Source organism: Lepisosteus oculatus, chromosome 1, assembly GCF_040954835.1.
Source record: "Lepisosteus oculatus isolate fLepOcu1 chromosome 1, fLepOcu1.hap2, whole genome shotgun sequence".
In the NCBI taxonomy this organism is placed as follows: domain Eukaryota; kingdom Metazoa; phylum Chordata; class Actinopteri; order Semionotiformes; family Lepisosteidae; genus Lepisosteus; species Lepisosteus oculatus.
The window spans coordinates 70,147,937-70,168,163 of NC_090696.1; the positions used below are offsets into that span (position 1 = coordinate 70,147,937).

Genomic DNA, 20,227 nt, shown 5'->3' on the forward strand with positions numbered 1-20,227 from the left:
TGCACCTTAAAGTGTCTCACATCTCTGCACCTTTTGCTGAAGGAGCTGGCAGAGAGAAAATAAAAATAACTACAGAATGGTATTGCCATGTTCATTATCTTGAACAATGTTCCTTCAAAAAATAAATAAGCAAAGAAAGCTCTACAATTCCGGGACTTGATAAGTAAGTTTAACTTGACAGGACATTTGGAAGACATGCCTTCAATCTCCATTACAACTCTAAAGATATTTGTTTTTAAAACAAGCCTTTTCTTCATCTTTTTGTTATCCAATGAGACACCCCCCCCCCCAACAATTCCACCACTCTATTGGTTTTAAAATTCACAAGGGAAAACCAATCTAGGACCCTCTGACACAGGTCATGCATTCTTCTGTATTGAAATTCCCATCATTGGTCTTATTAGTTCAAAGCAAATTTGTCAGACGTGGAACAAATACCTCGACCCTGGTCATTTAAATAATAAATAGCAGCTTTGAAAACAAGCACTCCAAGAAGGACTATTGTCATCGTGTCTTGAATACCACAGAACATCTTAAGTTAGAAATTACCATATGATGTAAATATGCAATTGTGCACTGCAACAGCTCTCTGCTGGTGTGAAATATAACCTTAGCTGCTTCCTCGTCTACATTTGGGTATTATCTACAGTACTCTGAATTCATAATGACATGATCTTCTAGTTGAGAACCAGGGATTTCATCCTTTAAAGCTCTACAGTAAACATGATGTCTAGATGATTGATGGGCATGAAGTATGCAGCACTGCTTTTTTATCTCCACTTGGGACCTCCTTTTACTTCTACAGTGTTTTAAGAAGTTATTAGGGTCCTAAAAGTATGCTACATGTGTTTCTGAAGCTGCTTTCTAAATAAATGTCAGATTAGCCAAACCCCAAAAAAACTATCTTGAACTGCTGAATCTTTTAGCAAACTGATTCTCCCTAATTTCAAAGTCAGAAACTACTCAGCAAATAACTGCAGCTACCATATGAATATATGCATTTTAACGTAAAGGTGATCCTTTACATTAATTTATATTTGCATTTCAAAGTCAGAATTTTTTTTCTTTGAATGTCCAATTTTGATATACCAATTTAATAAGAGCTGAATTAGGAATACAGTATGCTGTGCTTCTTTTTCTGAAAGGAAATTAAGTAAAGGCTTGTCTGAAGTTGAAAAATAAAAATCAAATTGAACTTCAATAAGTCTGGATCATTCAGTCATTTTATTACAAATAAATGTTAATAGGTCATGGGAGAGGCAAACTTCGCTTCTGATATAACTTTGTAAATAAATAACTGCTTTCCACCAATGAGAGATATAACTGACATTTAAATGAGCCACTGCCTTTTCATATAACCCAACACTCTTGTTGCTTGAAATGAAGCAAATGAAACCCAAGCACTTTTCTTTGCACAGGATGTGAAATTTTAAGACCAGTTTGATGGTCTTTGTTGCTGCTTCGCTTTGAGTCACCCAGGACTCAAACTAATGACCTCACTATCAGACGACTCACCTTACAAACCAATCAATGTACCACTTTAGCAAGGTAGGCCTCCAGGGACCATAGTCTGTTTTCTTTCAAACAGGCCAATGTTTAATTTTGCTGACCAGGCTATCCAAACCCAGCTGCCTTTGACCTTGGTCCTGTAATATTTTTTTCACAATGTAATAATTATGCTTGTAGATGCACTTCAGCACATACTGTATGTACAGTATACCTTGGTCTGAAGGACTAAAAGTGATTTTACTTAATTTTGTCTTATGAGAAGCAGCTTAAGAAGTCTGTGAAATTTGTGCATTTAAATGTTTTTTCAGCTTTATAATAAAATTGTACGAAACATAAATAAAAATGATTTGCAAAAACTATTTTTTCCCTTATGCATTTTGTAGAACTTTATCTTCCCTATTCCAACACACATACTGTACACCACAGACTATTCTTTTCAATAAAATCTCTAGTTTTGCTGTTTTGTTTCTCCTTTTGGAATTTAGTCACTTTTGCTACTTTGAGAAACTCGTAGCCCTCTTTAAATTTAAACATTTATATTGACACTGCCAGTGGCCTTTCCACTGATTAACCACACTAAGTAAAGAAACATCTTTGTAGTCCTACAAATTAGAACACATTTAATCAAGCTAAGAAGCAAACATTGTAAAATTATTGTACCAGTATATGGATTAGTTTACAACTTACATTTCTATAGCGGACGTCATGAGCTGTGTGACCACAACTAAAGTTGTGCAAGGGAAACAAACGCATCTAGATGTGCTACACTATGCAGCCATGTGATAAAATATTTATTCAAAGAGCCTTAATGCTGTGCAGACTGGGCTGAGTCCCTAAATAAATAATATATACATACTGTAGCTGTATAAATATAGGAAGGAGCACTTAACACATGGGACTGCCTTGCTAGGGGGAATAACAAATAAAAATACATTGAGTACTTAGTGTAACACACTTTTTCTGTCACTGTTTCTCAGAAACGATGAGTTGAATGCTCACTGTAGTATAATTTATTCATTTTTTGCATTCAGTTGAATTAACATGCGCACTTCTATAGTTAATTTAGCTCAATGACATTTCTAAGAGCTGAGGTTCCTATTCGATACCGAGCAAATGTTTAAAAGGTTATATGGTTAGTTTAACAATGTTAACCATTAGAACTGTAATCTACAGTGCATTATAAAAAAGACTTTAATCATTGTTTTGCTGTATTTACTGTTATTGTTTAATTAAATAGGGTGGCACCTTTCATCAAAAGATGTTATACACTCCATTCTGATACTGTTTAATTAATATACATAGGTATGACCAATGCATTTGAATTAACAAAACATAATCACATGCTGGTTTCAGTAAGTAGACTCAGTATCATTTTAAAGTCATAGCTCTGCATATTTAAATGTTTTGAACCATTTGGGCCAACCTGTAATACAGTCGATGCTATCTTACAGTTCCTTACATATGTGAGGCTACAGATGGTTTCTTTGGCACCGTAGCCACCACTAAAGACCCCAAATTAATACTTATTTCCTAATGTGATTCTCTTATATTGAACCGTGTCAAATTCTAAACTTAATTTACCTCAGTAATTAAACAAAATTCCAAAATTAGCACACTCCCTACCAATTACAGTCATGTTAGTTAAGCCAGTTAAGCCATGACTATTGCAAGCGACAAGTGTAGGGGCTGACAATTTTTAGAAAAGTCACAAGGCAGATTTACACTACATGAGGCATTCTGTGTGTTTTGGGCAGACAAGAGCAGCTGCATCGCCCAGGTGACCCCAGTGCTCTAACTGCAACAGCGATCAGCGCAATCTGAGCTGACGTCACCAGCAATGAAGCCAAGGAAACAGGACCTGGGCAAAAACAAGAAAGAGCCTTTGCTAATGCTCCATTTAATATTAGCTCTGCGTTTCTGACATTGTGGTCTGTCACAAAAGCCTGAAATTTAATTGATATGCTGGATTATGCTACAAAACTGGAAAGGTGTTTGGTGTCCACAATTTCAGAAAAACTTGGTGCAGACATAACTTGCAGTATTTTGTTTTCAGAACAAGAAAAAATACTTATAAAATTAAGTAGTCAATCATTACCTTTGTAATACTTTTAATATTATTTTTTTTTACTTTTATTAGCAACTAATTAAGCCAAAACTAAGAATAATAGTAAATTAAACATCCAGTATAAGCTTCACCTTTTGAGTATACTATTGTTGTTTGCTTTGTTTGGCTGCCATTTTGCTGCAGTTTGCTTCCAAAGCAATTCATGAACACTTTTCTGGATCCTTCTCCACCACAGTCACGCTTAAGATTTTTGGTTTCACATGGCTGCTTTTGCAAGTGAAATTGATCATGTGGATATGGGCATGTGATCAAAATGCCATCTCATCTCAAAGCCCAGATGGCTCTTTAATACAATTAAAGTGGAACAAATGTGGGTGGAAATAAAAGATCATTATGGCTGGTAACAAAAGGACAAATAATTTTAGCAAATCAAACCTCCAATTTGATTAATATTGTGAATAAAAGCTGTAATGCTTTTTTAATGCAATATCATATTGTTTTAAAATGTTTTAGTTTTAATGTAACAAAATAAAAAGAAAAATGTATTCAGAGGTAAAAAATTAAGAAAATGTAGTATAAGTCAATCTTATACTACACTTTTCTAGATCAAATCTTTCTGATGGTTATGAAATTTTCCCCATGAGGCAACAGTGATATTACTACTGTATGTTCTCCTTTAACACATTTAAATAAATTTAATCTTAGTGTTAACTAACTAACTATAGCACATACAGTAATTCCTTAAACATCAATTTCATTAGGAGATAGCAAATTATTACTGAAAATATGTCAAAGAGTAATAATGTTTTTCTTCTTATTATTTTAATTTAATAACACTGTTTTCAGAGTCTGCTAAAGAATGTAAAAAAACAAGTTACTTCAATATTCACTTGTCTGTTTTGCTATGTCCGATTACTGTATCAATCCTTCTGACCATAATCAAATTCAAACGCAGCCACAATCAGTCCTACAGCACCTGTCCATAATTAAATATCTTCGGATTCAATAGAGTGTCATAAAATTAAATTAAAAGACTGCAATGTTCAACAAGTTCTCACAAGTCTTTGTATAACTAGAAAATAAGAGTAATCTTTTTATCAAAAGATACACAGCTAAACAATGGCAATTACATGCTCCAGAGGCAAAAATAATAATCATCATTGATATCAGTATTATTGCTGTATTAATAATTCATTTAAGGTCTTTTTGAAAAATGCATTTTGAATAATGCATGTGTAGTTTGCAACTGTTTGGAGCAGACTGAGCTGTATACTGTAGTTCAGAACACACTAGTCCAGAAGCCTCATTAGTGGATTAAGACCAGGATTACCCAGGCAGCCGCATACAATTGAGATCATCGTAGCTAATAAGGGCTATTTTTTTATGTATTTCTATGTCATGCATATTTTATTTTGATTAAAAAAAAACAATGGGGAAGTTTCTGCTGTGCTTCATGAAATGCCAATTTCGACATGATTGGTTTCATATGCTGCCTGCATTTGAGAAAATACTAAAGGTCCTACTAAACTGAATCATGCCTCACATTTTAATTTTAATAGATCCTAGTCAATGATATGCTTTCTAAAGGTACCGGCCAGCTCACAGAATTACTTAGACAATACAAAGTTTCCTTCATCTGTTTTATAATCCCTAAAAAATCCCTAAAAACAAAACATAATTAAATGATATAGGGTAAAGAGGCAGAAATACTACACTTGATTTTCATCTTGCACAAATCACTGACATTTGCATCAAAACTGCAACTATTTAAGAGTATCATAAAAATCCCGAAACAAATGTATTAACTTTAACAAGCATAATTTATCTTGGACTTTCTTTATGTAGCTGTATGAACCTTTAATATTGCTTCATATTAATGCAACATTTTCCAGCCATGCCACTGCAAGAATCCAACCCTTGACATACAAAAGCAAAAGGCAGAACTGAAACTGTGCACTGTAATAATTAATTTAAACATTTTAAAATTTAGCTTACAGCCTCCAAATTGTACAATAATTTTATTTTCAGAAATGCAGTAAAATTGTATATACAGTACATGTTAAGATACCCAAAATACTAAGACTGCAAGTTTAGCACAATTAAATAAAACCCAACCTGAGGATTTGCTTTAAGTATTAAAATTAAATGTTCAGGTGGGTAGCTGCGTCAGCATGCATAGGCTGCAAAGGAAGAAGGCTCACACCTGAAGAAGGCTCCACGGCCGAAACGTTGTGTTTTCTCTTTTCTTTTTTTCAGCATGGAATAAACCTATTACTCTTACCATTAAAATTAAATGCTGCAATTTGTTTAACTCTATTTTGCATAAAACATAAAACTACAACTTTACTAGAAAACATTTTAAAAACTCATCATGTGACATTTGACAGCACTGTCCCCACTCTGTGGCATGGTCCTTTCAGATCTCAAAAGTTAAGCAGGTTAGCTTGGTCTGGTTATTATTGGGACTGTACTGCTGTAAGTGCTGTTGGTGGACCAGTAGGTGGCACTTTGTGCTAGGATTTCCGATCAAATTCCCCGTTGAGGAGAACAGGTACACTGTACTATAAAAGGTCTATTCACAGGTGATCACAGATTCCTAGGTTCTCTGGATGGCTACATTATTTTTGAAACTTGCATAATCTGGCCTTCTTAAATATCTCCCCTTAATTAAATTGGTAAGCTAACTTTTATTAAAAACATAAATATAAATGCACAGAAACTATCTGTACAGCCAAATTATGATACAGTATGGTGATTCAAGAAGTACAGGTTAGATATTGAGCAAAAGCACATTTTTGTTGTAATGGATTGCTCCATATCAATATATCATATAGCACCCAGATCATATATTTGTTTTGGTTTCTATCACATGGTTTTCACAAGTAGGAATATGAATGGGAATACAGGTATACAATGAAAACTCAGACCCCTCCCATTCATTCATTTTCAAACTAGATAGATGGTGGCAATGTACAAATGAAGTGAAGAAAATTCATGAAAATGTAAATACACTGAGGTGATGCCAAAGGTAAAAAAAAATGTAAAAAGCCTTGGTCCCCATATTGGCATCCTTAGAAAAAATGAGATGAATAGGAAAGTGAGCAATCAAAAGCAATGCTTGTAATAACACTACAAGCCTGAAGGGAAGGTGAACCAATTTTACATTAGTTTGAATATGTATATACTGTACATCTCAACTATCTCCTGAATTTAGCTGGATTAGCTACTGCAGTTTATATACATTGCATATATTGTGATGCCACGTAGGGATGCAAACAATATGGGCACGGTTCTAGACAAATCCCTGACCCACAACGAGAAAGACGCACTTTATTCAGATTTGGCTGAGGTTGTTTCACAGGCTCTCTCTATAAGGCAAGACCATCTTCATAATGTTGCAAGGGTGTAGTCTTCACAGAGCTAATGGATGCCGATCTTTCCAGGGTCACATCCTTTTGGCTTAGTGTGGTAGTATGGTGTCTCCTCTTTTAGCCCAACAAGTTTGCTGAACGGCCAGGCAGCTTGGGATTTTAGCCATAAAACAGGAATTGTAGTGTAGCAGCTTGTGCTGTATTGTAGCAGCTTGTGCTGTACTATAGCACCATGGGCTTTAGCACCTCTACTTATTTTATAGCCGAGTGGCTTAATTCCTCAGCCTGAAAGCTGGTATTGTAGTTCAGCAGTTTGTGATGCAGTGCAGTGGCATGGGCAGTAGCTCTGCCACCTATTTTATAGCTGAGCGGCTTTAATTTTTTAGCCCTAAGGCTGGTATTGAAGTGCCTCTATCTTGCAGACTTCCTTGTTAACTCTGCCTGCCTTCTTCCCCTGCTTTATTCTTGTACTTTCACCACCCTTCTTCCTGGTTTATACTTCTATTTATCTAGACTAGAGTAGGATACAGAGCCGATGCCTACTACATCGGTGTCCAGATTCCTGTGAGCTACCAAAGAGCTACCTCCTCTTTGGTAAGAGGAGGGCTTAAAGAAAGCAACGTCCGTTGAGGGCACAGTCTTTTATGGTATCACATTATACACTGTATATAAACAGAACACTGCAGTAGTATATGGTATAAATATAAATAAAAATATGCAGTAACATACTGAACTCCAAAAGATACAATGCTATGCATGTATGTTTTTAGAAACAAAGTAAATGGATTATGTATATTGATGTAAGGTTTCGGTATCATTTTCATTGAGTTCTGAGGACTGACTGTGATTCTCTTGAGAAATGCTGAGCAGTGCATAAAAACTACTTCATCACTTCTCATTTGTGATTGAGTTGATTGGTCACAGGTGATAAGGTGATCCAACCTGTTGAATACCAAACCTAGTGAAAATCAAGAAATAAAAAAGTAACCAATTTGCCCATGTTTTCAAGAAAAGAACACTCCTATGTCAGTGAGACTCACCACCAGTAAAGCCAAGTCTTCTTTTGTGGTGAATCAAGGTTTTGTGTAGTCTATGTTAATGGATATCAGCAAGTGAGTCACTGACATGCAGAATGAAAATTGCTGTGTGCAACAGACCTGTCAACAGGAAGGTCCAAATGTGACAGTCTGGGCAGTAGTGTCTAGTTGCCACAAAATTCCACTTTTGATTGATGGCTACCTGACCTCACAGTATTACATTAATCAAGTCCTAAGACATCACTCGCTGATTCTTCCTAGAGGCAAATCCTGATGTGATACATTCCAGCAGGGCAATGCATGTTCTAATGCTGCTCATATAACAACAGCTTTTTTGTGAGATGAGAATGTGATGCTCTGCTCGCCTGAACTGAGCCTTGCTGAGCACTGAGGGGTGAGCTGGAAAAATGTGTGGCATCTAGGACTCAGGAACCAGTGAACAGGCACATGCTTGTCTAGGCTAATATGAAACTACTGGCACAGAATTGCACAAGACAGTATCTGCAACCTGGTGCAAAACGTACACTGGAGCTGTACAGCTCATGTTGCATCAAACTTCGGCTACAGGTGCTTCCATCCCGTGACTTTCACTATAGAACCTCTGTTGATCACATATTTTAATAAACACTATGAATTTATCTATGTCACGTCTTCAATAAAAGGTCAGTTCACAACAAAATGTTGAAGACAAGAGCCATAAAAAAACTCATTTTTTATAATAACATTATGAAGTTGTAATTATAAGCAATACAGTTAAAACACTATTTTAACAAGTACAGTACACTGCAGAAAATGAAGACAAACAACATAGTACTCCGAATGCATCATGTTATATACAGTATGTACTGTAGCATGCTCCTTTAAAAAAACAGTGAGTGAATTTTGTCTTGACTACACCTTAATTTAAAAAGCAAAGTTAATTTAGCAAACTCCTTTACAAAAACAGTGAGTGACTTTTTGAAAGGAAAAGAGAGGCCTATATCCTAAAAGTTACACTCATCTGAATGACACAGTCCAAAACAAATTACTCAAATAACTGCTTCTGAATTAGGCTGTACCCAGCCAAGTAGTGTACAAAATATTCTTAATGTCATAGTGCTATGATTTCCACTCCTTTGTATGTTATGGGCTGCTTTACTTCAAACCTCATGTTTTGATACATTACAATCTCAAAGAAAATCTTTAGAAATGTGCCACAGGCTTGGTCCAACAAACTGTAAAATCTAACCATGCTGAGGTCAACAGTAATTAATGCCTTTAGTTAGGATTAAACAAGGGTCCAAACAGCTTGTACCATATTGTGATTTCTGATGCAAATGGTTATGAAGCAATACATTGTGTTTCATGGGAAACAAGTATGTGGAATGCAAAATAAGACAGCTGTTTTTTTAATGTCTTATTGATCGATTGCATTGCAGCTGACTGCAGTCCAACATAAAAAACGTGAGCTGTGTTTTAAAACAAAATGTAACCCCGCATATTCTAGAGTAGAAAGAAAGACTAATAACTAGAGAAAATACGCTGTTGAGAAATGGCCTATGTATGTAAAAAAAGTAATCATCTGATAATTTGTGATGCCGTCACAAAAATTTCTACCAACAAATGTATTTTTAAATCACCATTTTTGCACATATTGCTTATATTTACAAACTTATATAACAAACTTTCCCTCTCTACTTCAAAGTATTTTAATACTTTGCTTTGCATATTTTGGGATTACATTCCTATCTATCAATAATATTCTAAAAATATATTTGTTCTTCAAAAAACAATAGACTGAAACCGTAGAGTGGTAGTCATGAACATACAGGTGACCATAGTTCACAATGGCAACCCACAGAAAACTATGTTGATAGTCATCGTTTTTGAAGTAATTTTGAAGTAAACGACATTTACAATGGTCCCTGAACAAAGTACCTGTGGCAGAAATAATGAACTGTAAATGTATTATATAAGTAGATGCAACACTCAAACTTTCCAAAACACATTTTTAATGCAGGAAATGCATAACATACTTCAAGTAGCCTGTTAACACGCTGCTGGTGTAAAAACAAAAGTGCAATGCAGCCAAGTGGTGTTTCCCTCCAATGTCTGAAATGTGTATTGCAATAATAAAGCAATGTTTTCTTGTACTGTTATTCAGTTAATTGCTTTGCAGTCACAGCAGCAATTACAATTTTCCATGACTTTTTACTTTTAGCTATCAGAATTATAAAATTTTAAATATTAAACTCCTACAGTTCGAATCAATGTCTTCAGCAACTGGTTCGGCAGCTGGCAGAGCATGAACTACCAGTTTGTGTCTCCTGCTTTGGAGCACAGTGCCAAACTGACAACTGTACTGTATTTACCCTGCACGTAATTTACAACGTGATCACATTTGGGAGGCTGTGACTGCTGCTGAAGACTGTATTTCTAGTAATATATTTATCTATCAAAGACAAAACATACATTTAATTCCTAAGCACCAACACAGAAACTAATTTTCACTCGAAAATTTCCTTATGAAGACCTTCAGCATATATGGAGTAAAAACGAACACAAGTAGAAAAGAGAAGCTCACAACAATCTTGGAACTTTGCACTAATCAGTAAGACTTGTTTTGTATTCAAGGGATTATTATAAATAGACAGATCCTTCATGGAATACTAACCTCCCAAGGGAATCCTTCTTCCAAGTTGTTTTCAGAAAATACTCTCCGATTCCCACTGCCAGGTCCCACATGTGATCAAACGCTAACACCTTGAGGATTACCTAAAGTGTAGCTTCACAATAATAATTTAAGTACTTCACAGTTTCTCATTAAGAATAAATGCTTCTTCAATACTGAAATTCTTAAGCACAGTATTATAAAGGCGAATCATATAATAATCTAAAACCTACAGCTATTATAGCATGCCCACAAAATTTAATTACACATTTAAAAAATAATTAAACAGAACTATGCTGCTTTTGTTTCGTTCATTAAATACAGTATATGAACCAAGTTCGAATTTACAGACTGCTTATTAAGCCACTTGGTTTGAGGCGCTTCCCACAAAGGTAAAACAGAAAGGCAGTTACAAAAATAAAAATGATTCACAGTACAGAAAGAAATAAACCTAAAAATGTTCAAAAAGTATAACTGTATCAAATGCAACAGTTTACAGAATCAGAAGACCAAATTATTACAATATATTTTTAGGCCTTGATTTAAAATTCTCAACTGTGGACAAACTTTGTGATCAGGCAATGAAGTACACAATCACAGAATTCTAACATGAAAAGCAACTTCTTGTTTCCTCCAGAGTTTCACCCTCAAAGTACATAGGCTGAGGCCACTACAAATCAACCTTAAGAACCACTGAGGCTAACAGGGAGAAAACCCTTGACAGGTGCTGTATTGTCACTTCACTTAGTCACTTAAACATGAACAATAGGATTTTGAAATCGATTCTATGTTGTTCTGGAACTCAATGTAGAGAATCTAGGAAGTAATTTACAACTGCTCTTCTTATGTCCTATTAAGGACCATTTCAGCTAGATTTTGCAACAAACATAAAATTATCTATTAAATATAAATTATCTAGAATATAAAAATACTACATTATATTAAATATAATTATCATTTAAGATGCAAAAGAAATGCCTATACTAGAAACACTTAAGATACTGTAAATCTCTAGATTTTCAGAATCAACGTGAACCACAGAACAGAACTAAAAAGTACACTGTGTCCTTGAAGAATTTAAAATATTTGTCCTTAATTTTTCTATACAGTACATAAAGGGTTTGGAAAAAGCTACCCAGTCATCTTGTTGAAGCTGATACCTTGATTTTTTTTTCAAGTAACAGTTGGATGAGGGCTTCATCTTAAAAATCAAATAACTTATTTCACCCACTTGTTTGCACACAATCTTTTGTTCTTACATAGATTATAAAAATATACCATTGAAGTCTTGTTAATGTGTGAATCAAAATGTAGTAAAAAATAAAACACATATAACTTCAAATTAACAGTTAAGTCACCTAAGTGTATTTCTAAATGCCAAGTTACTTACTGTAGCCACAGAAAATTAGGTAACTTTTAAATGCTATACCAGTTATGCATTCAAGAAAGACTGATTTCTATTGTAATGTTACCAGGTTTCACAGAGCTGTATAATTGTGTTTAATGGACACGGCAGTAAAAATTAAAACAGTTTTTAATATTTTTTCATCAAAAGGATAATACTGGACTACACATAGAACCCTGAGGGACACCAAATCAAACATTTGCTAAACCTGGACTCTGCTAGTGAAAAACACTGGTTGGAAGGTATAATCTAAACCAAGTTAATATACTGTATTACTTGCCAAATTCATTCATTAAGATGATCAAGTATGACTGAGTGATCCACCCAATTTTTTGATTGTTACCAAATTAGTTCCTGAATGCTGTGACTGGTGCAGGACCAAGGCAGAAATCTTTTTAAAATATTGTTAGTGTTCAGTTGGTCATTCGGCTGTTTATGAGGATCTCCACTTAAAGAGAATGGTTTGAAATGCACCTAAAGCTTCTCAGAACAAAGCTGTTTAAACTGGATTTTGCATGTAGGATTCATTATAAATAAAAGTGAGATCTTTTATAAAAGAAAAAATAATGTTTTACATGACCTTGCAAGGCAAATTTTACGGTATTGAATAAATTATGCATAATTTAGTCTTTTTGTCAAGCAACACATCCACTGAATAAGAATTATGAGAAGAGCCATGCGACAGAATCTAGAAAGCTGTGTAAAGAATGCCAACATCTTTACCTTTTTGTCAGCTTTTTTTGCTTGACAATGTGTCTCGGAATACTGCAACATACCCCTGCATGTGCTTCTTGTGTTACATAAAATAATTTACATAATTATTACTAGCTTTGGTCCATGTATATAATGTATTTGAATCATAACAAATACAATGAGACATACATACATAAGTAATGTTATAAATGAGAGAGGGCTGTCTCATCCAATCCATAGTTCTCAAAATATGTGATAATATCAGCTTTGAAAACATGGATAGATAGTTCCTTACTCCTACAATCCTTAATACCACGTCCTGGCCTGGGCATGCATGGCTGCCATTGGAACTAACAAACTCATCTTTATTCAAGTTTTAAGTAATGAAGGCAGCAGCAGAATGGATTCTGACGTTTACAAAAACATTTTGTCTGCTTATTGACACAAACGGTCTTCCAAACTTACTGTGTGGCACTATACCACACAGCATGACGATGACCCAAATATTATGGCCAAAGCAGCCGAGAAAAAAACATTAAGAGAAAATAAAATGAAAATCTTAGATTGGTCAAGGCATTTTATATATTTCCAGGTTTTCATTCTTACCCAGCTGTTTGCAGGGGATCGAGGATTACTATTGGATACCCCAATTATACAGGATCTCTTCAATCACTAGACTAAAAGTTCTGCTCAGTAGCTGTCAAAAAAGAAAGGAAAATAACCCTTATCTGTAAGTTTATAAGCTCAAGAAGCAACAACAACAACCCTTCTCATCAGAAAGACTTAAATTAAAGTTAGATAAAGTATCAACTGTTATTTTATGGTACTGAGTTACAATACAGTGGCAGGGTTCTTTAAAAGCTCAGTTAATATGCAAATTCCCCTACAATTCTACAACCCCTTCATTATTCACCTACTCTTCTATCACACATCTGCTCTTTATGGAATCTGCTTGAAGGCGTCACATGCTAAGTTTTCCCTTGTGTTGGCAGATGGTGCTACACAATTAGGGCTTGAATTTCACAGTCTCATGTTACACCAAAAGGTAGCGGAGGGCTCTCATATCACTAAACAATACTGGTCATCATGGCCTTGGATTTGAAGCTTATAAAAATATTCATCCATTAAAAAAGCAAATTTTTTTTAATACACAACATTTATCTTAAAATGAAAAAAGAGATAAGAAAAAAAACAGAGAAGGCAAGCTTCAGTTCACAACATATCAGTTTTAAATGCTTCTGCTTTGTTTACTAGTGCTAAATTTAGGTATCTCATCCTATATTCTTATTCTCCTTGATAGCAACTGCTAACTAACAATATAGCTTAATGAAAGCAGACAAAAAGGGAAACATCTGTTATATTACATAATTTGCCTTCAGGAAATTCAAAACCTTTTGACAACTTCATAATATACAGTGGCTTACCATTCTGCTGGAGATTAGGATAGAGGTAAGTACAAACAAGACAGACAAAAAAGGAGGTGGAGAAGGTAGAGTGTGGGTCAAGATGTGCATACGGTATGTATTTTGACACTGTCAAACAGACAAAGGCACGAAGGAACAAATAATTATTTTATCAAATTTAAAAGACAAACATCTTCTATAGATGCTAGATTTAATTCACATACAGCAATTACCACATAAACTAATTAAGAGATTTTCTTTAAACGCTGGGTTATTCTTTTGAACAACTGGCAATGCTGGACAATAGAAAGAAAATAAAATGGTTTTCAGTTGAAAACCTAAGGTACACCTGTAGAGAAGTGGATGACTTCTGTTCTTCGTATTTCTGTATATATTCTTTATACAGTACATAATCTCTATGTATGTCTATTGGTATCCCTGGAGGGAAATGCAGGATCAAAAACAAATGAAAATGGAAAAGAAATAGCCAATCTTAAATAGCCTTGGTATGCATGACTATAAACTCCTTGTAAATGCTGAGCTTAATTTTCCAAAATCTTCAATTTCAGAGAAAGCAAAGCCAAATAAAAAAGATCAGGCTCAGAGAGAATTGCTTTCATACTGTTCTCAAGCCTGACATTTTCTGTATCCTCATTTAACAGGACCAAAAACTGGCACAAAAACTGGCATCCTTCAACCACTCCCAATCCAACTGGATGAAAGACTGGCACTTTATCATATACAGTTCAGTTGAGAGGATAGCCTCTTGCAGTTATGCTGAAAGGATTTAACTGTGGCATATCATGCCAAACATGCACTTACATCTTCCATTTTTTATAACATAAGAACATAAGAAAAGTCTGCAAAAGAGAGAGAGCCATTTTGTCACGAACTGTTCTTTCCGGGCCCTATGCGGGCGACACGATCCAAAAGGTGAAGAAACAATAGGGAAAAATATCATGCAGGAGTCGGTCAGGAGACAGGGGGGCGTGTCCATGCAGTGCTAGTGTCCGGGGGGAGTGAATCCAGGGCGAACAATCCAAGGGTAAATCCAGAGGGGGAATCCAAGACGGGAGGTTTAGTCCAAGACCAGGGGATCCATCCGTAGTTAAAACCAGAACCGGGTCGGGACCGGCGGGGCAGGGAATCAGGAACCGGAAACTAAAACCATAACAGAGCCAGACGCGGCAGGACCCCGGGCTCTCACGACACGGAAATCAATGAGAAGCCCCGAGCAATCGCCTGCGTCTGGCTTTAAAGGTGGAACTAAAGAGGGGCTGGAATAAGGAACAGGTGTGTGGAATGGGACAGAACGAGGAAGGGCTGGAGCGCCCTTAAGAGGAGGAGTAACGATCGTGACACATTTGGCTATGTATAAAACACTGTGCATTGTATATACTGTACTGTATGTGCGTGCTGAAGTACAGAAATTACATACACCTTTGTACTAAACATGCATATATACTGTACATGTATAGAGAAAAATGCAAATACAGGCCTGATGTAGTATGGATTTTACTGTTTTTCTTAAATTAAAGAGTCAAAGAATTAACCAATTGCATAACTTTCTTAGCAGTTAATTCCCTTTACTGTTACTTGACTGTTCTTTTGCAACAGTATAATTTTGTGGAATTTATTCAGGAGAGGACTAAACCTGATTTATAAAATCCTAACTGCCCAATTACTATAGCAATTGGAACTTTTTATTGTTCTATCTCTTCTTATTAGTATCTGTAGATGTCATGTTGCAGTTACTACTAACAATAACAAAGGTAATAATGGCAAACATTATAACAAGTACTCAACACAATCAACTATAAAATGTCCTCTCTTTAAATGGTTATTGAAAAGATTACAGGAAATACCAGGATTAAGATCTAAAGCTCTAAGATACAGATTGTACAACAAAGTGAAAATGCATTACAATACTTGATTACATTTGTAGCTTTGACTTTCTGTCCATATGAAATATGGGCTAACATTTGTATCCAAGAATCATGTATAACTTTCAAGAATCTTGATCAGCATCTTTGGCATGCCCCTCATGAAACTAATATTAAACAAGACACAAGGAGCATTCAGGAACAAGTGATAAAACACACAGTACATTTCACAAGATACACATTTTAGTCATGCTGTTCCATCTGGAAAGATGACTGGGCAAAAACAAATGACCTCAAGAACACTGAAATGTTTTTTTATAGTTTGGTTTTTTTTATACATTTTCAAATAATTAAAGCAGCTGTAAATACAATACAATTTGTATTTGTAAAATTTATTTTACATGTAAAGTTTATTTTGTATAAATTTTTGTATACATACAATTGTATAAAATGTATTTTATACAATAGATTTTGCCATAAATGGGTATGATTTTATAGCACGTGTGCTCATATCTCAATATCCTACAATTAGATGACCTTGACCTTTCAGAATGAAACCATTACAAATGCTCCTGCTCCATGAACAGTACAACAGAAAATCATAGTCTTTGGTTTTAAACGTTATTATTTTGGAATACAGAAGCTATCTACTTCTAATATATGTTTTGTATAATAAAACTCCTACTGTATATTATGTTCTTTAAGCAATACACGATTCATTGTTTCAGCCAATTGTTATTAATTTGTATCTTCCTGTTCACTGTAGTTTAGTCATTCAAAAATGTTGGCATTCTTTGCAGTAATGGATGATGTATCTATTATGATAACTGAAGGTCTTTCTACTTTCAACTGCATAATTGTTAACATTTAATAAATTATCCTATATTTTAGTGATGTGTATATAAAGGCTGGGGAAGGTTAGATCCTGATCTTGCACACTTCTTCTGCTCACACAGACGTCTTCCTTCTGCATATCTCTCATGCATCTCCCAGCCTTCTCATCCATACTCTTTCAGCAGACTAGCTCAGCACTAGTAGTAGAGCCTATCTGAAGGATAGACAAGCCTTGGTAAGAAAGACTGGGCATGGGCTGAGCAGCCTATATGAAGGTTTGGCAATATAAATACTGTATCTGAAGGATTGGCTTAGCTAGGCAAGTCATGCAAAACACTCTACACAGTACATTCTGTCTCTTTATCGCATTCATTGGGATATAAGCAAACTCCTAAAATATACGTTAGTCATTACTGGTTTTGTTCCAGTGATGATTTTCAAGGTTGTCTGTCATTCATATACTAGGCACATTTATTTACTTCTCAGTTGATCCTTCTTCCACTTAAAGACTAAATTATGCAGTTGTAAACAAAAAGACCCATTCAAAGATTTGCTCAGCATGTAGTCCCTAAACAACCAAGCATTTTGAAGTGTGCAAACTGAAATAAACCATTGTTGGCTTATATGATATCCTAAAACTAAAGAAAGTTCAACGACTGTTTACATTGACTGAGTGACAGTAAAACTCATCCAATTTACAGAAAATATTGTCCTTTAACAAACATCAGCTGCTTGAAAAGATATACAGTTTCTCTCCAAACAAACAACATATTTCTTTGAAAGACAAAGTGTTACGTTAGACTACTCTAGAAACTGTCAATAAAGCCGTTCCTCATCTGAGTACTGCAATCAATACATTGATTAAGTAATTCATCACTTCAACTCTACAAGACATTATTTCTAATTAAAAAGTAAGCCATAAATTCCAAGTTTTATTGCTTTGCTGGTGCTGTAAATAAATCTGAAGGAACACTGAAACAGATTGCAGTTTTCTTAGTTGACATTTTCAAATATCGTAAACCTGGTATTAACAGGCAGTGCTGACTGATTCCTATACAATGTACCCTTAGTCTACTGATGTCCATTATAGAAATCCATACTCTGCTTATCAATTATTTTTTTCTCTTCAATTTAAAAACAGGATGAACAGCCTAGTCAATCTAATAAATCGATTTCCCTTTCATCCAATCCTAAATTGTAATCTCTTGGACCTTGGACCAGCAATCTCCTAATATGTAAGCACTTTTTTATCCTTTATTACCTGAGCTAGGAATTAAAAATAGCCTGTTCAAACAAAAATAAGTATGATTAAACAAAATTAAACATATTCCATGATGGAAAAAGTAGGGTTTATTTTCCGCATAAAATACATTAATGCCCTTTAAAGGGACAAGAAGATGTCAGTTGCATGCAGAAGATATAAGAAAACATTGTTTCAGCTGCATAGACATCCTCAGGTGTGTGGGGCAATGCAGGAAAGGGAAGGAATATAAGGCAATGGTGTGGGAAATGGATAGGGGAGCTGGAAATCGGGTTAAAAAGATGTAGGTCTCTTAGAGACTCATACACTGTGGACATGTTTTTTAACAGCAAAGGGAAGAGTGTACAGCTGTGTCATGACTTTTATTTCATCAAAGCAGTAAAATATATTCCACATGGCACAATGTTTAATTCACCACTATTACAAAATATACAAATATTTAATTTTCAACACATTACAATTATGAATAAAAACTTTAAAACCCTCGATATTCATTCTATGTTTGTGTATTGGTCACTAAAATATTCTTCTCAATATTAGCAAGAGGCTTGCGACTTTTGTGAAGGGCCATCGTTACCAGTGATGTTCTTTGATCACAGCACTTTGTGGCTAATGTTATATGAGCCTCCGGCATTTAGAAAACCTCTGCATTTAATAGGCTTTCTCTTAAGAGGTACTGTGGTTCTAAAGGAAAAAAAAGTGCTTAAAAGTATTGCTCTTAGGTGAGAAAACCATGATGTTAACCAAAGAGATATACCAGTCCTAACTCAAAGCCAGAGGTGTCTTTAATCTCTACAATGCGCTTCCAGCTTTGTAATCATTGTCCCATGCTTAGCTTTGCTGTCTATACTTCTAAGAGACTGCGGTTTTCTAAGTTTCTTCAACTAATTTCTATTTCATTTTAATGATTTTTAGATACTAATAAAATTCTCTCCCCATTTTTCTTTACTTAGATAATATAACCATCAGGATAACCATCAGAAGGAGAAAAAATTTAAGTGATGCAACTACCAGTATTACTGAAGAAAAAAACAGATAATCTGGATACCTATACATCCTTACTACTTACAGCAGAAGGGCTTTTTCAGAATACATAGAACTACTTCTTCTATATGGTGGAAACAGTCCAAAGACTCCTACTAAAGGTCCTCTTTTTAAAGTACTGTAAGTAACCTGCCAAAGGAATCTAAATGTCATTGGTATGCATATGAAATTCTCTCATGAACACAGAAAATGCTAAACAAAACTGGTTGCCCTACATTCAAAATCACTGATGAAGTTCCACTTATTCTTAATGATAACAAACTGTAACTGCAGATGTGAATCTAAGACTATCAGCTCTACAAGATAAATACCAAAGTCATTAGGTGGCATTTGTAAAGGGGAACTTTAATTGACAGAAGAAACGGGACAACATAAACCTAGACCACACTCAGTTTTCACGGTAAAATTATTATTTAGCACACCTGAAGAAGGCTCCACAGCCGAAACATACTGTTTTTTCTTCCTTTTTTTTCAGCATGGAATAAACCTATTACTTGTTCCTTTGCAGCCAACGCATGCTGACGCAGCTACTGTACCCACCTGAAAAATTATTCATATATATATTTCATTGTTATTATCTCTATAAAGTAGCTAATTTAGGGTAATTACCAATCAGGAAAAACACCAAAGTGTATCTAGATATCATTTATCAAGAGTCATAAAGAAATGAAAAATACTAAAAAAGCTGAAACAACTTTTTTTATGTGGTTGCTGTCATCTTTAAGACAACCACAGCTGTTAAGACTCTGATTTACACTGATTTACACAAACACTGTCCTTTGAAACCCTCCACATCATTACAATCTTCTAGCCTGATCATGTTAGATCTCAGTAGTGAAGTTAGTGAAGTAAGGCTGAGGCAGGTTAATACTGGAATGTGAAACATTTAAGGAGAACTGGATTGCTGTTGGTGGGGGGGGCTAGAAAGTGGCACTCCTTTCCAGAACTAGAATGAAAAAAAAAAACATTATAGCAACCTGGGACACTGTGCTGTAGGAAATGCAATCCTATGAATGAGAGATTAAAGCCTGATCCTAAGTACCTGGTAATTTAAGATCCAATAGAACTGTAA

The 20,227-nt window shown here is 35.0% G+C and overlaps 1 protein-coding gene across 13 annotated transcripts in view; it reads right to left on the reverse strand.

The window, feature by feature from the left end:
* Positions 1-20,227, reverse strand: part of adgrl3.1 (adhesion G protein-coupled receptor L3.1) — a 340,584-nt gene that overhangs the window by 273,973 nt on the left and 46,384 nt on the right. The gene's annotated exons all lie outside the window — the stretch shown is intronic.